Raw genomic sequence first — 7,426 nt, forward strand, 5'->3', positions numbered from 1 at the left:
GACTGAGCAACTTGCCACGTCCGTACACTACTCACGTAGAGACATCTTGGCAGTGACTTGAGGACGGTGGAAATGAGTATGCAATTGGAAAGCAAACCGAGATTGCTGCGGTAAAACTGCCGTTTAGTTTTGATCGCAAATTACACTTTCTTTCTTTCAGATACCAAGTACACACACTTTTCAAGTATCTGTGCCAGTGAACAAGTATGTTATGTCAGAATTACTGTGAAATTTCGTTCGCGTTACCGTCGCAACTTCCGTCAAGTTTACCTGTCTGATAATCAGTTTTTTTCCAATTTAACGCATTTTCCGCCAGTTCTGGCGGATTTAGCATCTGACGGGTGCATTTTTGCTTGGTGGCTAGCGGATGTTTTGGCGCTGTCTTGACTGAATTTGCGGATTGCGGATAGCGAACGTTTCATTTACTGTAACTACGACTTTTCTTGGTGAGAGAGCACATAAATAGACACGGACGGAAAAGGGAGAGCCACCCTCGTCCGTCCGTGTCTTGTGTGTCCTCTCATCATGATATTCAGCTAATACGCTCGCCATCTACGACATTTCGGGCGAGGATTGCTTTTAATCAGCTTAATACCACAAGCAAAAACCAACGGCTCGTTTCATGTTGGTTACAAGCCACCATCACCCGCTTGAGAAGCCACTTGTAGCACATATACGGTTTATGTAACATTTCTATATCTCGAAATTCATTATTCGGATGGCCATACCGCGAAACCGTGCAATCCAAGTAAACGTGGCATGACCGTGTGCATATACAGGGTGTTTTGCTTTTTAGCTGCTCCATTTTTTTAGCTCAACATATTTCTAAAAGCTATGAGAGCAGCACATATACCGCTTTTTTCTTTTTTTTTTGCTGTTTTCGCACGTCACGAAATCCCGCGATTTCGGGATTTGCGGTGAAGACTGCGAACCTGCTGTGGAGCTCCCGCGACGCAGGACAGCGCAACAATTTCGAGTTATTTAATTTCTAGCACGCGTTTTGAATGGGAATTCTTTTTGTCCTTAGCTGCCTCTTAAGCAGTCTAAGAGCGTACGCATCTGATTTCACAGGAGCGCAGGAGCTTCGTGCGTTGCTTTCATCGTTTGAGAGGTATCGGCGGCGTCGAACCGCCGTTATAGGGGCGCGCAAAGAATAACGGCATAAAGAAGGAAGAAAAAACAAGTGTTTTCGGAAACCAGCATTTTCTTAAACATTAAAGGGACGGTCTCGTACTCCCTGCCCCTTTCATAAAGTGTACCATTCGATTGCCCTTTGTTGAAAATGGAATACTGCTAATTTACCCGACAAAACACGCCACAGTTATTAAATAACCGAATTAAATTGATAAAGATTGCAGAGCACGCCGCGATCTGTGTTGGCAATAATAAGAACGGCCACGTCAACCTGCGGGTAAGTCCGGGATAGGATACAGAAATCGTCTGCTTTTGCGCCTGCTAGTGCATCGGTGTGAGCAGACGACTTTCAAAAGTTACTGGGCACCGCGGCAACTCTCGTACATTTTCTTTCAGTTCTCAGGTGAAAAACGCGCATTCACAGTAGTGGCAAGCATGGTGATTCAGAACAACTACGTTAATCCTCAGAAACAAGTTAAAAGTCGCAGAACAACCCCATCCACAATCACAAATCTGAAGTCGCTGGCCATCGGCGCGCGCGGTCGCATTACAGCTCCGACCAAAAATATATTACGCGCGCTTCCATTACACTCCCCGTTGTACACTGATCATGCTTCGAAATGAAGTGTCGCTGACGACGTACATGGAGAAGGAGAACGTGTTTATTTAAAAACTACATTAAATACTCGCGGAAAGAAAACACGTGACTTAGCTTCCACGTATCCGATTGTGCGCCACATTATGGGAGACCCCACAGTCAATGCTCGGACTACATTCTCCGCTCGCGGAGGTATATACCTGAGTGTCCCCATTTCGCAATTACCATGACAACGACGACGCACCCGCGGGCCGACGTCATAGGTGACGTGTGCATGAGAGAGGCGCAGCTTTCGTTGTCTGCTCTTACGGCACGTTTCGACAAATTCCTCGAAAACGACTTGGTTATTCCGAATGAAACTTTGATGGTTGTATGTGTACAGCACTCGTGAAACTAGTTTTGGCTAAGTTTCGGAATCGCCTCGGCTGTACGAGACCGTCCCTTTAAGCAGCCAGGGGTATTCACATACTGTTGCTTGGCAAGGTTCGATACCTCAGTTTTGGAAATCATAACTTTGTTTTGTATTCGGTGACGGGATGATTGGTGGGCGTTACGCGTGACAACTGCGAATAAAAACGAGCCTTCCATTTGAGGAGAACATAAAACACGTCCTATCACTTTTTGGATAAATGGTGTCGCATATTAAAACGGAGTGTTTTGATTAACACGGAGTGACAGAACGCCGAGGAGACACAAACAAGACGCACACGGGAATCATCAGAGTTACTACATAAAGGCTGGGCCTATATTTCGGCTTTAAATCAATCCCAGCATTCCGTCCCGGGATCCCAGGATTAGTCGGGAAAAAGCACGAAATCCCGGGACTGTAAGAGTGGCCCAGGATTTCCAACCCGGTGGCTACTAGATGACTAATTGACAGAGATTTATTAATTACGTCTTAAATTAGGGCTTAAAGTGTGAGACACAATCCCCGTCGAAAGCCGTTCTGTTTTTTAAAATCTCCGAAGCGATCAGGAACGTTGAAATATCCATCTCTGAATATTCCCTTGCAACTGAGCCGAAACCGAAACCGTGCGCGTCAGGAACGCGGGGAGCACAGCTCTCTTTCCATGTCAGAGAGCCACGTGCTTTGGAGCGATGGACATGGAGTTGGTGCTGATCACGGAGAAGTAAGGAAATAGAACGCGGTTCGGAAATGACGGCCCTAATGCCACAAATCTCTTGCGGGAGCGCAATGGCGCTCGTGTACCCTCGGAGGCTAGATCTCCGAAGATCCCGCTTTGGCAATGCTATGTTTCACTGTTGAATACTTTACGGTGACGCGCTCAAATGGGGAGTTTATTAAGCAAGCATGCACTCGAAGCATTTAGAAATAAACGACTGTTTTTACTGTTGGGTGCGTTTTTTTTAAATACTTTATTCAGTAGTGTTTATCTTTCACTATTAATACCATTCAGAAGCGTAGAAGATCGGGTGACTAGGCTAGTTGGTAAAAGGTAATCATTGAGTGAGCAGCGCAGTAGGAAAACACAGACGAATATGGAAGACAGACGAGGACGTTCCGCATAAGGATGTCATTGTCTTTCCTCTTTCCTCGTCAACGTTTTCCTACTGTGCTAGTCAGTCAGTCATTGGATAACACTCCATAAAGTGGCGTAGTCATCCCTCACTCCACAAGTGGTGGCTCTTTCTACAACTTTTGAAGCAAATACATGCAGATCCAAGAGTGCCAGAAAAAAAAAAAAATATTTTCTGAACCAAAGCATGTTTAGATAAAAATGGAAAAGCTGAATTTCCCCTAAGACACAAACATCATGTTTACTGATCCAAATAACTTTAATATAGGTATCGAGCGTATTAGCGGAGATGAAAAAATGCATTACCAAGGTGTAAGATCGGAGGAGTTAGTCTATCATGGAACGCGGCCGCTGCGCTTCGTCCGCAAAAGATGCGTGGAATTAAAGCACGCGCTTTCTCAACGGCGCGGTGGCGGAGTTCGCCCTCCTTACTTCTCCTCCGTGGTGCTGATCTGTTGGCCTAACCAACGCTTTGCGGCCCAGATAGGCCAACGACGGCCATGTCTTACGTATGCCATGTCTTAAACGTGTCTCCACCCAATTTAGACGTAACAAACGAAGACTGCGGCCGCCGGTGTGCCTGTGACGTGTAAATGTTACTTGTATCACAGACATGCAACTTCAACTCGATCACCCACGAAGATGCGTGCGGATATTGCGAGGCAACGGTCTTTGACCGTTGTGTCGCACGTGCTCCAGTCACGTGGTTTGGGATCTGACATTTCGTGGCATGGTGGTCTGCGCGTCCCACTGATCTCTATGTATAAAGGCTGGATCGCGCATGGGAGAGGGGCTCGTGGGGGAGAGGCGTGCCTTCGGGCCGCCATGTTGGGAGGCCCTAAAGCGCTGTGTGTGCCCATAGAAAACAATGGGAGGCAACAAAGATTGTGAGTATTTATTGCGCTGCAAGCATTGGTCGTTGTTTGTCATCACACGATTTTGTAAGGTGCCAGTATACTGATGTATCCTAACAGTGTTTCACAGGTGTCCTGCCGTTTGATTCTTAATTACGTTATGTTTTTCATTCCGAAACTAGACCGTCACTGCAGTGCAGCGCTGGGGATTGTACTACAGCACGTTTCCCCAGCCAATATTTCAATAAGAAACGACTTGAGGTTAACAACAACCATGTATATAATATCCCGTACTGCGTTCTGGACAAAAATTGTTCCATAAAGAATGGTCCGGGAAAAGATATACTCGCATGGCAGAAAGAGATCGTTCTGTAGAATCACAGCCGCAATGTTTTAGCCGTGTATGCGTTTAGTATGATTTATACCAAGCATCGCCTTAGAAAGAGTCTTTCAGTAAACGACAGCGGTGCTTTGCCTCGCACATATGGACACACCGAAGCAGCCCAAATAATTACTTCACGCAATTAGATCACACTCGTTAGGACAGTTAATCAGGTAGTGATGTAAGCTTAATCAATTAAGTTACTTAGAAAGTGGTAACACCTGCTTGAGACACAGGACTTATCTCTTTTTGAAGTACAGCCCTTTATGTTTGTTTGCTTCTTCCTTTATTTGTTCTGATTATTTGCAGGCGCGATTGTGCCAAACTGAATGTCCTTCTCCAGCACTCACGTGCTTTTGTTGAATAAAACTGCAGCGTGAGAAAAGCTGCTTGGGGACGGGGTCCTGCTATCCAGTGCCGACTTTGTCATGCTTGTTATGTGGAGCATGTTCCAAAAAATGCAGCTCCACGTATGGTCTTCAAATTGCAACAGGACTATTTGGAGCTCGAAACAGTTGTGATTTTGTCATTTTGGCCCTCGTGTACTCAGTCTGTGAAACGCAAACAAAAAAAGTCTAACACGATATGCTTTTGTAATGAAGATCACTGATGATGAGTAAAGAGAATATACGAGTTCAAGTTTATTCAATATTTTATATCATTCATTATATTATTCAACATTTTATGTCAAGTTTATACAACATCAAGTTTATTCAAGTTGAAGATTTATTTCTTGCACTTATGCGTTTGAGGATACAATGAACGTGCAGGGAGGTCGCAAAAGGCTACGTTTATTGTTTTGTGACCTTGCTACAATGGCAATATATACCACAGGAATGACAATGTACACGTACATTATGCAAATTTGTTGCACCCAATTTTCATACATGCTGAATTTTAAATTTTTGTTTTGCTGCCTATGTGTTCAGTGTATTACAAATTGCTTAATGCAAACAACACTTTGTTAATTTCAAGCTTTTTGCTCCCATCTAAGATATTCCTATACTGGAGGAACTGCCACTTCGACACCATAAAATATTCAGTAGGTTTCACTCTGGCAGGCCCTGCCACTGCAAATTTCCTGAATTGAAACCCTTCAAACTGTGTCATAATCTTAAATACGTCAATATTTCTGCAAGTAGTTGACATGCTGGATGACACTCCCCCTGCAGCTAAGGCAACCACAAAGTGTTCCAAGAGGCCGAAGGTAAACCTACAGCTGCATGAGTGTGATCAACAGTAGGGCATTCTCAATAAATAATTTTCTTCTTATAGTGTACATGTGCATGCCTATTAACTGGAATAATTATCACTGTTCCCTGACAAGTTTTAATTTCTGAGAGTGTACTGTAGAGGCTGCTTAGATCTACAACAGTTCATACAAGGTATTATATACTGTGAATGCCTTTAAAAATCCCATGTGACACATATGCCTTTACTTTCTGGAGGTGCTGTGGAGTTTGTGGGCATTACGCAGGTTCTGCACCCATTTCTTGAGTATGTCGAGGCAGCTGTGAAGTAACCTGCATTGATGATGATTATTCCAATTTTTATGGTGCATCGACAACAAAGGAAATAATACATCAGAACATTGGTTTGGGTGCAACCAGTTAAAAATGAATATGTTGTTTAATAAATGCATTGGACAAATGTTAAAACATCAGTTTAAAACATGGTTTACAATCCCAGTATCTTCTAAAAATTAAAAAGATTAAAAACTATTCTACAAAGAACATGGGGAACTCTTCTAAAAAGAATTATAATCTTTAATTATTATATTCCTGGGTGAAGGAGCCTAAAGTGTAAGGTGTGTTTCTGATGTGAACATGTAAGAAAATATGCAAAACTCAGAGAGGCTAACCACAGTGCGTGCACTGAGGTTGTTCCTTCCTGTAAAGTAGAAACCAGTGGATGAGGAACGTGATACTTACCTGTACACCCAGCCGTATCACACTGCACAGATTATTCACTAGGTAGCCCCCATGACGAAACCTGTATTGAGAGACCACTTTTGCCTTAAAAACTGCTACAAATAGCACGACACGCTACAAATTATTACTATCGTAACAAGCTGACGATACAGCTCAGACACAAAGGCGTTATTCAAGTCGCGCCACACCACCGTTACGTAGGATTCTTTGTCACAAATCAAACCAAGGCACAAAACAATACCAATAGATGAAAAATTGTGACAATCGTGGTCTCATTATGACGTAATACCGAACTTGTGCGCGAAGGTAATTCAAAGAAATGAATGTGGCACTTGCCTCCGCAAAGAACACCGTGTACCATGCTAGCAATGCATGCAAAAAAGCGCTCGAGTGCTCGCACATATATTGATGACAACACTACCTGTGTAGTGTAACATGTTCTTTCAAGCATATTATGCACTCAAACTGTATTTGCCGCCGGGTAAAATGCAAGTGTGCTCGATTGAACGTCGGAAGAGCGATCAAGCAACCTGCATCCAGTGTTCGTTTTGGGCAAAAAAACACTTCATAATGGTCAAGTAAATATACAGAATGGACGCCTACTTATTCCTTGATAAAGAATTACTCACCTGTATAAATTTAGGCCCTGTAACCCTGCCAGTACGGTTGGTACGACCGTAATTGCAAGAAGTTGCCATGATCGCTGCGGCGACTGTTGTGGGTACAGTAAGATGGCGGCCGGTTTCTTCACGCTCGCGCTCCCTATCCGCCATCCAGCCTTTTACAATCGAGATCAGTGGCGCGTCCTTTCACCGCGCGTTGCGTTTTTCGTTAGCTTTCCACCAATAATTGTGCGACGACGCCATTTACAAACAAGTATATTTTTGCCGTGGCACGAGGAAGATGCAATAGTCCGTATTCACCAGCCGACTTGAACCATTGGTTTAGTGACGTTGAGTTTAAATCGATCACGTGATCTCTCCGGCTAT

General features: G+C 43.9%; 1 long non-coding RNA gene across 1 annotated transcript; it reads right to left on the bottom strand.

Annotated features, from left to right (window-relative positions):
- Nucleotides 1-5,524: 5,524 nt before the first annotated feature.
- On the bottom strand, nt 5,525-7,223 carry LOC135395421 (uncharacterized). Its single transcript, XR_010423075.1, has 3 exons — nt 7,067-7,223; nt 6,438-6,498; nt 5,525-6,029 (listed from the first exon to the last, which is right to left on the bottom strand). It is a non-coding gene; the product is annotated as an uncharacterized LOC135395421 (long non-coding RNA).
- Nucleotides 7,224-7,426: the final 203 nt, after the last annotated feature.

The sequence above is a fragment of the Ornithodoros turicata genome, chromosome 5 (genome assembly GCF_037126465.1).
Source record: "Ornithodoros turicata isolate Travis chromosome 5, ASM3712646v1, whole genome shotgun sequence".
Classification (NCBI taxonomy): domain Eukaryota; kingdom Metazoa; phylum Arthropoda; class Arachnida; order Ixodida; family Argasidae; genus Ornithodoros; species Ornithodoros turicata.